Here is a 16,994-nt window from a genome sequence, read left to right on the forward strand (position 1 = left end):
CCTGCCCCCCCCACCCCCCGGTGATACCGGAGATGCAGGAGCAGTAGTAAGAGCCAGCAAGCTGGTATTGGCACTTATAAGGAATCCTTTCCCTGGCGCCTTTGTCATCCTCTAAAATTTGAGCGAGAGAAGACGAGAATCGGCCCGGTTGCTGATTATATGGTGGCCGGTAAGACTGAGAGGCTTGTGAGTAGGAACAAAAGCGTTGTTGATAACCTCCACTGTAGGAGGGAAGGCCTCTGTCCCTAGCTCCACGAAAGGGGACATTTGTGTATAGTAGGGTCCTTAGAGATCTAGCAGTCTCCGTATCCTTCTTGATATCAAGAAGCTCATCGATATGCTTCCTGAAGAGTGCCTCTTCATCAAAGGGAAAATCCAAGATCTTATTTGGACCTCAGGGCGAAACCAAATAGCATGAAGCCAGCCTTGGCAACAAACAGAGAACGGAAGGCCATGTTTGCAATATCCATTGCACCGTCGATTTTCTCGGAAGATGATCTTTCTCCTTAAGGAAGAATCTTCTTTGCCTCTACCTTAGAATCTCCTGGCAACTGGTCCTGAAAAAGGGGACAGACCGCCCCACATCTGACGATCATACCAACCAAGAATTGCCAAAGCGTTGGGTGCCCTGATGAGAAGACTAGACATGGAGGAAAACCTCTTTCCAGCGTTATCCAGATGCCTACCCTCTCTATCTGGGGTTGCTATAAGTGGTGCTGCAGGATTCTTATACTTCCTCTGGGCCACCTGAGAAATTACAGAGTCCAGTTTAGGCTGGTTTGCCAGGCAAGCAGGGCTATCCTCAGGTAGATCAAAACCTCTCGGCCGACTTCTTTTTTTTTTTTATCAGATTGTGGGGAAAAAACAATATCCCCCAGAGGAGGAGAAGGATTAGAGATAAATTAAGCATCACACTCCGCTTGTGGGACTGGAAAATCCGTATCTCCTTGGTCATCAACCAAAGCATCCTGATGGATAATAGGAGTAGTCGGTGGAGGACCGTCTATTCTTTGCAGTGGCAGTGGTGGTACCCGGAGTGTGAAAGACACAGAGGGCAGCCCGCGGGAACTGAGTCCGGAGCTGCAGTTGATGTTGGAAACCTCAGTTTAAAGTCTGACAGCATAAACTACAAGCCCGAAAACAAGGAGGGCGGCATACAGACCATACCCACTTTGATTATCTCTATGGTAGTCCTGTAGAGGATTATAAACGTGTTCCATTTCATATCACTCTTCAGAATCTTTCTCTTGGCACTTAATGTGCAACTCCGAAGGGCTATGGTTCGAACCAAAAGGACCATCCTCATCCGAGTCTTCATCTTGCAGGAGGTAAGTGTGTAATTGAGGGGTCACCCTGCTAGGTGAAGTGACCTCCAGAGTCATGAGGCACTTCCTCTCTTCTCCTGTAGAAATTCATTTTTAATTTTTATATTTATTCCCATTGACGCTGTTGTTGACGGTTGTCATAGATGATGTAGATATCATAGTCGACGGTGCCATCGTCGACGATGTTGTCGTCGACACTGCCATTGTCGTCGACGCTGTCGTCTTCGTCACTGCCATAGTCGTCAATGCTGTCATCGTTGACACTGCCTTCGTCGTCGACGCTGTCGTCGTCGACACTGCCATCGTCGTCGACACTGCCATCGTCGTTGACGCTGTCATCGTTGACACTGCCATTGTCGTTGACACTGTCATCTTCGTCACTGCCATAGTCGTCAATGCTGTCATCGTTGACACTGCCTTCGTCGTCGACGCTGTCGTCGTCGACACTGCCATCGTCGTCGACACTGCCATCGTCGTTGACGCTGTCATCGTTGACACTGCCATTGTCGTCGACACTGCCATCGTCCTCGACACTGCCATCGTCGTGGACACTGCGTTCACACCATCGTCGACACTGCCATCGTCATCAACGCTGTCATGTTCGTCGCGATGGAGACTTTTTTATCCTGTCGTTCCTCACAAGGAATAGAGGAGGTTTTAGCTAGACTCCCTCACACCAGTTTCTCCTGTTATAAGTCCCTCCCTCTCCTTTACACCTCGGTGAGGATATTCAGGTGGACTGCGCCTGTCAGACCCCTTGGCGGTCTTCTTAGAGGCTTTTTGAGGGATTTCCTTTGTAAGTCACTTCCTCTCCTTTACACCTCAGTGAGGAGATTCAGTTGGAATGCGCCTGTCAGACCCATCGGAGGTCTTTTAAAGGCGTTTTAGGTGCGCTGCTCACAAGAAGCAGGGTGAGATCGTATTCCTTCTAAGATCTTCAAGAAGACATAGCACATGAGGCCTCATCACTGTCATACTGGAGACTGGATCTGTTCTAGATTTTAGCTTCTGGAACCAGGTAAAAAGACAGCCCTCACGGACCCTTATATTTATCTTACCTCGAACTTGTGTCCTGAAGAGAATACAGTTGAAATCCAAAAGTTGAAGAGAAATCTGAGCAGAGCTTATTGGAGACTCCGTTAGCACAACGTGCGGTAGAAAATCTGAGGCTCTGAGGCTCTCTCAGGAAGGTTCTATGGGATTAGGCTAATCTCATTGGTTGTTGTATGTTTTTGGTCTCTTTAACAAAAAGAGGTGGATATGCTACAAAATGAGATGAGGCCTAGGCCTTTCTTTCTCTTTTGTGCCTACTGCTATGTTATTTTTTGTTTACCGAGGCTCCCATTCCGACGACAGGGAATGATACAAGCTATGGGAATCTATGAAAGTTCCAATACTGGAGTAATAAGGTGTTCAATGCCTAAGGATGCACAATGCATGCAATCCAAGGGTAAGATGGAATTTAAAGCAGGTTATGAAAATAATACTAGACAATACTCACACATGCAAGAAGGGTTATTGAGATCTCATACAGAGTAGTTTTATAGAGAAAGTGCATTATTAATAACACACCCGGCTCTGAATACTTGGCGTGAAAGTGTGGCTTTCAAATATTGAAAGTTACAATAAAATAGGGAATCATAGATATGTAGCTTGTTTGTGGCAGACTCTAAACAAGCTTATCCAGAATACTATCATTGGCTACCAGTGAACTGATAAATAAATGGTGTTTACCTCCATCAATAAAAAAACTTTTGTTACTATGAAGTAGGGAAAGATAGACTGGCTGTGATGAGATGAAACAAAGAATTAGAAAAGGTAATAATTCCATCTTCTTATCATGCTACTCCAGCTCAAAATATGCAATGAGTTCTTATTTGCAAGTTGATAGAAATGAGGCAAAGTCAAAATGACTGATTGTTGTCAGTGGCGTAACGGAAAAGGATGTGGCCTCCCTGCAGAATGTGAACCGGAGCCCCTTAGTTTGTCACATCTAAAAGATATTTATTGGTTTGGGGTTACTGAAGGGTTGGGGTCCCCTGCACAGTAGGGGCTATAGGGCCTTTGTTACCTCTGATTGTTGTCTCCAGTAATACCAAAAAAATAATCTATTCTAAGAGACACATTTCAACGTTAAATCATTTGATCCAGGACATATTTGCTTGTTCTAAGTTCTATATAGTAAGCCCTGTATGTTTATGATGCATAAAAGCTCCTTTCAAAACATTGGCAATCCACCATTTTTGAGGTCTTGCTGCAAACAGGGCAGCCAATTGTGCATGCCTGGATGGCTTTTTTGTCCACCCCATTTCCATGCACCTATTCGATTCATTTCCTTGTTTTTTCTCTGGATGAGTTGCATCCTACAAATGCTGTAGTCAGTCGACTATTTATTCTTTCTTTTCCTCAACAATTTGTGATTTAACTCTTCATGGGATTGAATGTAATGCTCCTACCTCTCTCTGTCCCTTTGCTCACTCTTTCCTGCTAGTGAACATGCTTGTGCTCTATCCTCCCCCTCCAGTCTCCTTCTGAATCCACACCCTCTGCCCCTGCCTCCTTATTCCTACATTCTCCTTCCCACAACACCATGTACTGCTGTTCACTTTCGCTCTCTCTGCATTCCCTAGCGTCTTCCCTCTTCCCACCTCGTGTTTTTAAAATTGTGCTGTCATTGGCAAAGCCAAAAGCAGTGTCTATCTGTCTGTCTTGCAACTGTACTTCTAAGAAAGCCATCAAGTTGTGTCTTCGGAGTATACAGAATAACGTTCTGTTATCTAGGAGCGTTATTTTTATATTTTCAAGATGGCTGCCATGATGCATCTCAAATGTTGCCTTTCATAAAAATTGCAATTCTATTTTTGCCATCAGCTGTTATTCACCTTACCAGCTGTAAGCTAAAAGTATTTACCGATGCTTATTTAAAGTAGGAAATGTTGGATGGATCACACCCAGGCTTCGAGCACAAACAAAGCCTGGTAAATGATGAATTGGTTTCGGTGCATATTTCTGCAGAATTCAGAATCTTTTGTCAAGGTAGGAAATATTCAGTTGTGATTGAATGTGACCCTTTCCATGACGGTTGCCAATGCCTTTTCATACAAGGCTTTGGTGTTTACCAGCTAGAGGTGCACACCCTTAAGCAGATTGTTCACCTATCACCAGATACACAAACCTCTACAAGATACTACATTGCACGCTGAATAAAGAGGAAGTAGCCGCCTGCTATCAGTCTCTGGCGCTCACTCTGAACCGATAAAATAGACCCACTGATCTCCAGGGGTGGGCTGTCCAGAGCCCCACAACAACGTAATGGAACATTTTTCACTCGTTACACCAAATTTCTCTATGTACATCCCATCCTCATGGCAAAAGGAGTAGAAGTAATTCAAAGAGTGACATGACATGAGGTCATAGCACAAGCCTACTGTGTCTTTCAGTTACTACTTCTGAAAGTGAAAGCACTCCCGCCCCAGCTGAGGTGGAGGGAGATGCTCAAGATCCAATGAATGGACTGAGCTCCTCCCCTAGGGGCGTTTCACAGCATGAGAGTTTAAGTGGCATTTTTCCAGTAATGCAATGCAACACAGTGAAGGTTTGCAACACTAAATACATTCTAAAAGTGGACGGCACTTAATGGGAAACAGATGCTAACAGAAAAACACAGGCATTAGAAAAAAGATGGCTTACCCGAGGCCCATAAAAGGGATATAATACACATACCAGGTAAGGCGGGTCCAGTATTTGATTATCAATCGGGGGTTCACTCACATCCAGCTGAAAAATGAAGGAATATTATTTTAATGCTCAGTACTAAATACCTAAATAAAATCTAAAAATGTGCCTTAACCTGCATCTCACAAAATCATAGAATGCGCAGATGTCAAAGATTCCAAGCTATTCGTATAGGTATTTATATTGGCATGATTTTAGGTCCTCAAGTCTCTTCAGCTGCTCAACTAAATCTACTATAAAACCAATCTACATATCGAGGTGAAACCATAGAAATCAATCAGAACTATTGCTCCTTGGAGCATTACTCCAAAAGTTACAAGACAAAAGGTGCTAATGATTTTTATGCATTTTAGCCAGAGATATATGTTCATGGTCGAAAGGTGTGTGCTGCTGATTCTGTGGACTTACCCTGTACCCAGAGCCTACTGTGCACAGCTGAAAGACATGCACACAGGACCTGGTGCCCATGTGGCTGAGTGCAGGGTGAGGCTGAAGGTCATGGGCTAGATAATAGCTAAAGGTGGTCCCAAGCATGCTCTGGTGCCAAATGGACTGAAAGCGGTGTCTGTGGGCCGCGTCTTTTGTGAGGAGAGGAGCCCACTGCACATTGCCAAGACCATAGGGTCTGGACACTCAACATTGCTGAGGAGCATGTAACATGCCCAGAATGCCCTGGTGATGAGGAGGCATGCTACATCATGCACATTCAGTGTCTGTGGTCATTGGGAAAGGGAAGGAATTAGCTACTCATAGTGTTCTATTTGGTTTCTATTGTCCATGCCAATATTGGAGGTGTTGATGCATCCAACCCTTAATGCAGTGAACGCATGATGAAATGCATTGTTATATTCTTCAATGTGAGATTTTACATATTTAATTCTGTAATTATTTCATAGTACATCAACAAGAATAGAAAATCATATACATTATCATCAGATGGGAGAACATAAACGAAAGCAGAAATTCAATAGGGTAATTCTGCCACTGTCTATTGCAGGTTTAAATTGGATAATTTGCACTCTCCTTCTGCTGTTAAATACTTGGACAAAGTCTAGGACAGTGCAAATGGTGTGTTACAGAATATACTTTTTTTTTTTTAAATTGTGTTCATTTTAGAATTATGTTACCTACAATGCATCCTGAGTAATATGTAATTGTTCATGTTTTTAAATGTAATCTGTTCTCGGGGGCATACTGTATTTGAAACTTGAGGTAAGATCGTGAATGACAGACTAAATCTGTCTGGCCAACCTTGCTGTACTAAAGAATTATTAACTCCAACAACACTTGTCAAGTGGCGGCTCTCTTTTCCACACTGCAGGCTGCTGTCTAAGAGCTGAAGAAAAGTTCAGGAAAAAAGGTAAAACAAAGTGTAACTAAGCATTTTAGAAGCAATACACATTTAAGAAATGCTAATTTGTATATTGATCTGCACAAGCCACATTGCAAATGTGTATGTACAGGAAGAGATGTTAAGTTGTAGTCGTCTTTAATCTGTTTTTTCAGGGTGGAAAGCCAGATTGGATGCACTCTTGACATTGTGAGGTTTGAGGAGAAATGGGCTGAGAAGTACGTAGCTGCCAATCAACTGACTGCACACATTCTATCAGCGCAACAACGTTATCCTTCCCCAGAACTAGACTACATTAATGCTGCCTAAATTTTAAAAGGGCCTACAGAAAACAGAATGTGTCCTGGAAGTTGGATTTTTTTGTCTTCCCAAGGGCGCCAGCATGGACATACAGAGAGTAATCGATTGATAATGTCGCTGGGAGGAATCCTCAGGCACTACGTGGAAGTAGTATTCATGTGGCCCAACTCTGGCCCTCCAACCAAAGACCTACCATAGAACATACTACAGTTAGTGCAATGAACTCAGTGGCTCAGGAAGTATCGGTGCGGAGGATACTGCAGCAACCCTATAAATCAGAGATGTGGTTCAAATGGAGAATTAACAATAAAGAACCCTGCGCTTGAGTACAAATGGTCTTGAGAGAAACAACTTCATTTGACAAAGTGCTGCTAAATGTTTTAAAACAAGAGCTTTATTTACTACTGCTTTCTTTTACTCAACGTTTAGAGTATTTTGTAATTTTAACTAATGCCACTATTGCAGAGTTACAGGTGAAAGGTGAATGTACAACACTCCAGAGGTGTTCCAAGTCCTCTAAATAAAAAGATGGCTGCTTTACAAGTAAAGTACAAGTATCGTGGCGTGGCGTGCTTTGTATTACCCACAAAGCAATACATGGAATAGGACCACTCTTCATCAGGAATAAAATCACCAAACACATTCAACAAAGGAACCTCCGCTCTAAAGGAGCATCTCACCTCAAAATCCCACCATACAAGAAAAAAATCATGGGTGGCACATCCTTCTCAAGCAGCCAAACTATGGAACTCTTTACCCCCCAACATAAGATCCGCCGACAACCACCTTATCTTCAGAAAACTACTCAAGATGTGGCTCTTCCCCACATAAGCACCATACGCAAACCGAAATTTACAGCATATCCCTCTGTATATAATCATTTGTTTTCACTTTTTTTTTTTTAAACTCTTTATTCATGACTGTCACAGGGTGGTATACATTACTGTACATTGTCTCATCATGGTACATATCAGTCTTTTCCATTTTCATCATCATGAACGTTACATATCATAACTGTACTAGTATGAGTCATTTTTCTAATCCAAGCTCAAAGTTATCTTATCTGCAGTCTGGAACCACCAATATCATGACTTATATAAATGCTAAACCCCAACTACCCTCCTTCACCCACCCGCCCACCTCCCGTCTCCTGGTCGACCTCTCTTGTACACTCTACAGTTCAGTCCAATGTGTCTCAAGCTATTCGGAAACAGGTAAAGATCCTAGGCTCGGTCCGGTCCCTGTGAGTGGTACTGCTGCTCGTGAGCCCCAGCCACCCTCCGCTATATGCATGTGGTCACCCCACCGGGTCTCCCGTATTATCTAGGTCCACCTCTTCCAACTCAATCATCATTGAGTCCCAGTCCTGTGCTATAGGGTATTTGCGAAGGCCCTTGCTCTACTCCTCCCGCAGCACCGCGGATTCAGCTTTGCCCCACTTCAGTAGCGGGGCCCTGGGCGAATTCCATCTCATAGTGAGCACCCTAATTGCCAGTATGAGTGCCAGATCCGCGAATTTCAGTTGTGCTTTGCGTGTTTTGGGTCGTTTTCTATTCCCTAACAGGCAGGGTAATGCCCCCTCAGGGATCCGGAGCATAGTTATGGAGTGTAGTGTGTGTTTGATCGTCCCCCAGTAAGTCTGCAGCTTCGGGCATGTCCAGAGCATGTGAAGGACATGTGCCTCATCTTGTTGACATCTCGGGCAGCAGTGCGCGGCGGTAGGGAACATCCTATGAAGTCTCTGGGGTGTAAGATATGCTCTATGGAGAATCATGGCCTGTATGAACTGAAACTTAACATTCCTAGACACTCTTCTATGATGTCCCAAAATTATTTTCCACTCCCCGTCCGTTATGGTTTCCCCCGAGTCCTCAGTCCAAATCTCCCTAAGTGTGGTGATCGGCGACGCTACATGTTCTCTGATACCGATATACAGCCATTTCACCAGGTGTCCCCCCGTGCCCATGTAGTGCAGGAGATGTACTAATTCGTGTTGTTCTGGTTTCGTACGTTGCGGAGCCCAAGTTCGCCGCACGAAGTGTGACACTGAGGCGTGCAACATGTATAAGCGCGGGGGCGCCCCCGTGGTCTGCATAAATGAAACGTGATCTAGCATGTATCCTCTCCAAACAGGTCTCCCACTCTGTCCACCCCGGCCTCTGTCCAGGGACGTAGTCTGCGTAATGTCAGGGTCCCCTGTGGTGTCGGGAGTCCCAATAGGGGTATGTTGTCTGCATATGGAGAGGACCCAGCCGTGTATGACAGTGCTTTCCTCCAGCAGGTCAGAGCCACATGCAGGAGAGGGTGGCAGTCTCTGGGAATCCTAGCATTGGGCAGTAGGAGGGAGTGTAATTCTCCGTGCGCTAATTTGTCCGCCGTGTAGGCGATCTCATGGAGATCTCTGCCCGCCACCCATCGGGTCAACCATTGGAGCTGGCTGGCATAGTAATAATTCCGCAGGTCTGGCACGCCTAGACCTCCCCGTCACACGGTAGCAGGTCAAGTTTAGTATGCCTGAACTCAGAATAATAAAATACTTCCTTTAGTAAAGTTTATTTTAATATCCTGTGTTTGCAAACGCTACTTTTAGAAAGTTAGCCTTTGCTCGCCTAACTGTTCAACCGCCTCTGCCAGGATGTGTATCTGCTGTCTGGGTTTGTGTGAGTGACAGGGCTGGGAGATTCCCGGGGATAGTCGGGTGCTCCAGGTGGTGAATGGGGTGCTTACACCAGGATGGGTGGGCTGAGTAGTCCTTGACTCTGAATAGGGATATATGACGTTACCACGCGTTCTTTTACCACGCAGACCATTACCACGCATTTTTTACAACGCAGGACCCTTTACCACGAATACCTTTACAACGCAATACACTACAACGCAGGTACTATTACAACGCATACCATTACAACGTAAGTATAGGTAAGTAAATAATATGGTAAAATAATGTAATTATTAATAATATTTTTTTTTATTAATAAATTATTTTAATATTTAATATTTTAATTATTTATATTATTATTTATTTATTAATTTTTAAATATATGTTAAAAATACCCCTGTACCCCAAAACCCAAACCCAGCCCTGAAACCTAAAAATACCCCTGAACCCCAAAACCCAAACCCAGCCCTGAAACCTAAAAATACCCCTGTACCCCAAAACCCAAACCCAACCCTGAAACTTAAAAATACCCCTGTACCCCAAAACCCAAACCCAGCCCTGAACCCTAAAAATACCCCTGTACCCCAAAAACTGAAAACTGACCCTGAACCCTAAAAATACCCCTTTACCCAAAAACTGAAAACTGACCCTGAACCCTAAAAATACCCCTTTACCCAAAACTGAAAACTGACCCTGAACCCTAAAAATACCCCTTTACCCAAAAACTGAAAACTGACCCTGAACCCTAAAAATACCCCTGTACCCCAAAAACTGAAAACTGACCCTGAACCCTAAAAATACCCCTTTACCCAAAAACTGAAAACTGACCCTGAACCCTAAAAATACCCCTTTACCCAAAACTGAAAACTGACCCTGAACCCTAAAAATACCCATTTACCCAAAACCCAAACCTAAAATATTTTAAATAAAATAATATACTTACCAATACTTACGTTGTAATGGTATGCGTTGTAAAGGTATCTGCGTTGTAAATACCTGCGTTGTAATGGTATGCGTGGTAAAGGGTCCTGCGTTGTAAAAGTTGCGTGGTAAAGGTAGGTCGTGGTAAAAGTTGCGTGGTAAAGGTTGTATACCCTGAATAGGGTTGTGCTCCTCCACCACAATGCTGGCTCCACCGCCCACAGAGCGTCTGATGTCTCTGCCCTGAACCCTGAAAGAAGACGACAGCGTCCTGTCAACAAAGTGCTCTAGAACTGGGTGGAACCAGGCTCAGGCCCCCTGGCCTGCAAAGACAAAAGAATAGCAGTATAAATATAGGAGCCCCGCTCCTTACAAATCAGATTCAGTTTTGACCACGACGAACCTCTGCCTGACTAGAAGGACCAAGAGTAGCTGAAGGACGGAAACCAGTCTGTATCCTGTTAGACTGGCCTGCAGTGGTGCCTTGCTGAGAACGGAGAGGAAAGGACCAGAGGGGACTTTGTAGACTTGTGCCTGAAACGATCTCCAAGGGCTTGATCGAGAGCTTGCCCCCTGAACGGAACCCCAGGACCACTGGGTTCTATCTGCTTGTGCCCGTCTGCTGTTGGGCCCTTGCCAGAGTTGTGACTCGGGTGCCTTCGCCCCCTCCCAGGTCGTGACAGCTCGGAGCCTGGTCGCCCTGCTGTAGAGAGCCCCGCTCATCCCTGAGTCGCTCTCCGCTTCAGTGCCGGGCCGCCTGCTCTCCTGTCACCTCGCCGCTAACGGAGCGCGATTGTGTACCTCTCATCCCTCCAGCCGGAATCTGCACGGAGAACATTTTCATAGCCTCGGACGGTCCGTACGTTGCAACATACCCGACTGTCTCGCTTTGTACACCTGCATACCAAGGTTTGTGCCGCACCTCAAGAAAGGCCTCCCCGTACGGTGGTACCGGAAGCCTGGTGCTGCACCCGTCTGCCCGAGAATGCAACGCCCCTCACAGATCCACGAGTACGACCCGGCGTGCTAAGAAGTAGTACGCCCCGCAGGCCTAAACGGCGCCTCGCCCCATGAGCTGCATCGATCCCGGATCGCCGCAACCCTCCACAGTCTAGCTCCCCGCCTCGCTCCTCGAGGGGGACCGAGCCGGAGAGATCCTCTGGAGAACCGTCGGCCTCGTTCGGGGTCAGCCCTCACCTGCCACGCCTGAAAAGCCTCGGACTTCCACAGCAAGGTACACTTGAACTCCGTCCCGAGTTCATATCGGATCCAGGGTCCGCAACGTTCTTATTTCCCTGTCTTCGTACCTTGCCGAACAACGAACATTGAAAGACTAAGTTTGCCTATTGTAATCTGGTGGCCCCCATTCGCTAAACGTTATTGTTGGTCTTGTGATAATCCTGCTCGAATATATCTTTTATATAAAGTATACGTATTTTTGATACAACCATTTGACCGGTGTCCATTTGTGGTGGGTCAGTGGGTTTACTGTGTGTGATCATAAATGCTTAACTTACTATCGCCCTGAAGATTAGCCTTGTCTGCTCGCGCCACGTTGCCTAGAGGGTGAGCAGGGGTTATTCAAAGGAGTAGGTCCCTTGCCCTGACGATTGGGTCTCAGGGTCCCTGCTTGTCACAAGTAACTACCTGTGCCAACCAGAGACCTTCGGGTTCCAACAAGTACCACAATACAAGATTTCAAAAGAGGGCGAGGAGGGTATAGCACCACTCATAAAGGATCTCCTCCAACAGGGAATAATACAAGAAATACGCTCTAGCCAATGCAACACACCATTACTTTCTGTTAAGAATGCCTCTAAGGGCACCTGTATTTCGTTTCACACAAAACCTAAGAGAATTGAACAAAATAGTGGTAACTTCCTTCCCAGTGGTCCCATACCCAGCAACATTATTAGGCGGGTCACAAAAGGAATGCACGGAGGGTGATGCGGAGGCTGGCGTACACGCCTAGATGCCAGATATTGGGTTTTAAGGAAGAATAGATGCGCTGACACACAAGAGGGATTGAAATTAAGACAACCACGGCAGGACTTTAGGTACACTGGAACTGGGAGAATAGGACTTTAATAATAGTGGAAGACCCAATCACTACACACTGCCGGGACGGAAGTAGAACCGGCGGAGAGAACGGGATATTTTCCGATCTGCATCAATCCGCCCTGAAGAAGTCGTGTTGGTCGCTACCCATGATGAAACACGTGTTGGCTGGGCGTTTTTTATGAAATAAAGAAAATAAGTGAACACCCAATGACTTGTTATTGAAGAAACACCAATCAAGAGAGGACAAGACAATTTTATGTTGACTGTAATAATTGAACAGGGATATCTGACATATAAGAGACATTTAGTCCTTTTGATAACAGCCGGTGCAGGGGTAAAGTAATTTGTCTGCATGGTGGATATGGTTAACGGTTCAACAGGAGGGTTCAGGGAGTGTATTTCCCTCCCCTACTTGCACCGCACTGAATTTTGTCATCACACTTAATGCACACAAGAGAGGCGCCATATCCACACTTAAACATAAAACCACCCCACCTGTGAATTTACAAATACTGGCCAATAGCCCAGTGACAGCCTCACACGTCACAGTCCTGGATCTTAGCTCCGCCTTCTTTACCCTCCCCTTGCACCCTGACAGCCAGTACCTCTTTAGTTTCTCCTTTAGGTCCAAGACATTTTTTTGGTGCAGACTCCCTCAAGAGAATACAGAGTTCCCCTCTTTCTTCAGGAATGCATTAAAGACAGATTTGGATTCCCTAGTACTAAAGGAAGGTTCCACAATTATCCAGTTCATAGACGATTTACTCTTGGCCTCACCTTCAAGGGACGCTTGTGCAAAGGACACTGACACTGTTACCCTAGCCACCTAGCGCTGAAGGGTTACAAGGTCTCCCCAAAGAAATTACAGTTCTGCCTCACTGCTGTAAAGTATTTAGGCCATGAACTGTCAGAAAAAACAAGAAAATTATTGTCTGACAGGATATCCACCCTCACCCATTTTCCCCAACCACGCACACAAAAAAACGTTCGGGCAATCTTGGGGGTGGCGGGATTCTGTTGGCACTGGATCACAAATCTCTCCCTGATTGCCAAGCCCTTGCCGGCCTTAACACATGCACTTTGGCTGAAAGAACAAGCATTTGCAATGCAATAGGTCTTGCATTAGTAAAAGTTTGAGCTTTTGACGTTGCAAATAGTAATGCAACACCAATAGCTGTAATTTTCAGTAATGCGAGAACTAAGTATGCCACTATGGCACAAAATGCACACACAGATGACAGAACAATGGGAGTACGTATTTGGTAAACAAAAGATATGTGATGACGATTTAAGTTATAGAGAAAACACATTTAAAAAAAACATAATAATAGAGGGTCGAAGTGTCCTTTATTATTAAAGAGAATCGGAATGTCAATACGCCAAAGGCTTCATCATGTTACTAATAGGAGCTCCCTTCACAAACAGTTACAGCAGTTCACAGTTAATTCGACAAACATTCCCCATACCCCTGGACAGTACCAATTAAACATTTGTTATAAAGACTATTAAATAACTACTTTCCAGTGAAAAACAGTCCTGCACACACCACCTACACTAATACTGCAGCTTCCGGAACACATACCAGAGAAATAGTACATTGCATATTGCACAGCTACACAGTGGTAGTTTGATTGGAGTCAGGAAGGCGCGGTTACTAGGGGCAGTTATTGAGGGTATGGGGCAGAATCACCGAGGCAGGAAAAGCAGAGCGACAGAAGGTAGGAGGGAGTGGTTACTAGGGTGGTGTTTGGGGGTAATAGGATAGAACCACCGGGGCAAAAAGGGCAGTATCCCTAGAGTTACGAGGGCGTAGTTACTAGGTGTGGTATTGGAGGTAGGGGGTAGAATCACAGATGCAAGAAGAGCAGAGTTAGTGGAGGGACGAGGGAGCAGTAGGGGTGGTGATTATAGGAAATAGGGCAGGACCACCGGAGCAAGAAGGGCTGGGCCACCGGAGGTATGAGGGAAACAATTACTAGGGCCAGTGACTAGGGGCAATAATGTAGAAGAACCTAGGCAATAAGGTTAGAGTTGCATCAGTAGCGAGTAGGGCCGTGTATGGATCGCAAGAGGGCAGTAGAGTAACCGTCCCCACAGCCGGTGGTACACACATCCCGTGGGACTTGCACGCGTCGCGCATGAATTATATGCTCTGGTGTTTAGGGTGAGGGCAGAGGGCAGAGGCGCTGAAGTAGGCGGCGTGCGCACTGCTGGCACGCTTATGGGGCGGTGTAGTGGCTGCATATAAGGGTGCATTGACACAGGGGCAGTGAGCACTGAGGCTAAGGGGGCGGGCACTAATTTTGAGGCAGAGATACTGGGGCACAAAGGGAAAGGGGCAGAGACACCGGGGCATGAGTGTGCACGGGGTGGGGACAGGCATACAGAGCCCGCGGTAGTAGTAGGTTGTGTGTTGTGGCAGGGTGCAGCTATAGCAGGTAGGGGTGGGTAGAGTGTTTTTGACAGGACTACAGGAGTGTGCAGGGACACAAACACAGAGGACAGTAGTGGTTAGGGGTTGGGGGTGCAGATTTTGGTAGTGTTAAAGGGACACAGACACGGGCATGGGGATAGGGCCACATTCATAGGGCACAGCTAGGTATAGGTTTATGGGCAGGAATACAGGGACAGGCAGGGGGAACGGAGCGGATAGGGGCTCAGACGAAGCGGGCAGGGGATAAGACATGAGGACATAAGCTCAAAAACGAGGATACTAGTGTCCAGGGACACAGGCACAAGGATAAGAGCGGGCACGAGGAGAAGGATGGCCAGTGAGTTAGGGACACAGACATGGGTAAGGTGGTTATGGGGTAGCAAATGGCAGCCCCGGGCAGCATGTTCATAGCGTAAGAAACAAGCAGTCGAGAAGGGAAGTAGCACTGCGCTACTCACTAGGTCCTTGGAGGTGCCGAGGCGCTTCAGCTGGTCCAGGGGCATCAGCTGATTGGATTCCTCTGCTACATGGCGGCACAGAAAGCTGTTTCAGTGCCGTGCTGGGGTCTGAACCCCATTTGAGTAGGGTGGGGAATTTTGATGGACTCGAGCTAGGCGCAGAGATGTTTATTAACATGCTTTTCCAGGAGCTTTGATGGACACGGTAGCAAATAAATCGGCCTAAAGTTAATTAAGCGAAGAGGGTCGAGGCCAGATTTTTATTTAAAAGTGCTTCACCAATGCACGCTTCCATTGTGGGGGGAACCTGCCCTTTGAGAGGGAAGAGTTCAACAGGTCCCTCAGTGTGGGGAATACTTTGAGACCATTGACGCAGACTATAGAGGGGAGCGGGGTCGAGGGGGAGCCTTGTTTTACTGTCCTTAAGAGATCTGTAAGAAGGTTCACCGTAAGGCATTTTTAAATAACGATATCCATGAAATAAAGGCTGCACAAAAGTCATTTTTCACAAACATGGCATACTAAAAATAGCTGTTTAGTTGCAAAGTTTTCCATCAGAAGTTGTGAAATGTGTGAATAAACCCCAACCTACACCACAAACCTGAGTGCATAATATTCCACAACACAGCCGAGCCCCCCCCCCTCCATCCATTGAGCACTGAAGCCTGCGCTGCTGATACTTACTCGGAATGTGGGCGCTTCACACTGGGCCTTGGCTAAAGTTATTTCTAGATGGGGCCACAGAAATTATGCGACTCTGTCGCTGCATACCTGTGGATTTTAACAGACTTGACACACACTCAACCACTTAATGCATAATGTTCTGTTTTCAACAGGAAAATAAATGTCTTTCAGTTCTAAATTCTCACATATATTTATTTTGTTTGGCATATATATATATATATATATATAGGGTGAACTAGACCCGAAGTTATTGGAGTGCTTTCATGAGCACTGTATTTACATTACAAATTACACGGGGAGATAAATGATTTGCCCAGAATCACAAGATGTGGAAGCGACCCCGAGGCTCGAACCCTGGGCCTTATTTATGAAGGACTTGCGCCACCGGTGCGTCACTTTTTCCCATGTTAAAAGTGACGCACCGGCGGCGCAAGTCCTTCATAAATAAGGCCCCTGGTTTCCAGCATCAAAGTCGGCAGTCTAGCTGACAGACCACATCCTCTCCCCACTGATAATAGTGCCACCTTTAAGTGCTGCACAGGAAAAAATAATGTTCAAATGTGTACTTGTCACTTTTCAGTCGCTGATATTCAGGAGTAAAATTAAATATGAGTAGAAACCTTTGCCCAGACAGTGTCAATGAGTCTTAATAAGACATAATAACTAAATACTGCCAAAGAACATGTCGCACTATTGCAAGGTTTTTGTTAGTGCTGCCACGTGCCAGTCTGCCACTGCTGAATCATTTCTGTGGCCCCGATGGCAGAGTCAAGTGTTACATTAAGTTTTTGGGGGAGAACGTGTATCTATCTATCTGCTTACTTTTTCTTCTTCTTTTGGAGTACACATCTAGGACTAATCTTCCCCGTTGCCGTACCCGATCCTGCCCCATCGAACTCAAAAGTTCACCCCATCGCCAGCACTTTTCAGAAATAATAAAAATACTGCAATGGCTCACCTCAAAACACAAATATTGCACAGGTTCACGCACACACTGACAGAAATACTTTAGAGGCTCACATTCCCACACTTGCCGAAATACTACACAGGCTTACACTCACACACA

At 45.7% G+C, this 16,994-nt stretch overlaps 1 long non-coding RNA gene across 1 annotated transcript in view; it reads right to left on the reverse strand.

Moving 5' to 3' along the window:
- Positions 1–16,994, reverse strand: part of LOC144769267 (uncharacterized) — a 386,313-nt gene that overhangs the window by 249,365 nt on the left and 119,954 nt on the right. Inside the window, exon 2 of the long non-coding RNA XR_013598687.1 lies at positions 5,049–5,102. This is a non-coding gene — a long non-coding RNA (uncharacterized LOC144769267). The remainder of the gene's footprint in view (positions 1–5,048; positions 5,103–16,994) is intronic.

The sequence above is a fragment of the Lissotriton helveticus genome, chromosome 7, assembly GCF_964261635.1.
Source record: "Lissotriton helveticus chromosome 7, aLisHel1.1, whole genome shotgun sequence".
In the NCBI taxonomy this organism is placed as follows: domain Eukaryota; kingdom Metazoa; phylum Chordata; class Amphibia; order Caudata; family Salamandridae; genus Lissotriton; species Lissotriton helveticus.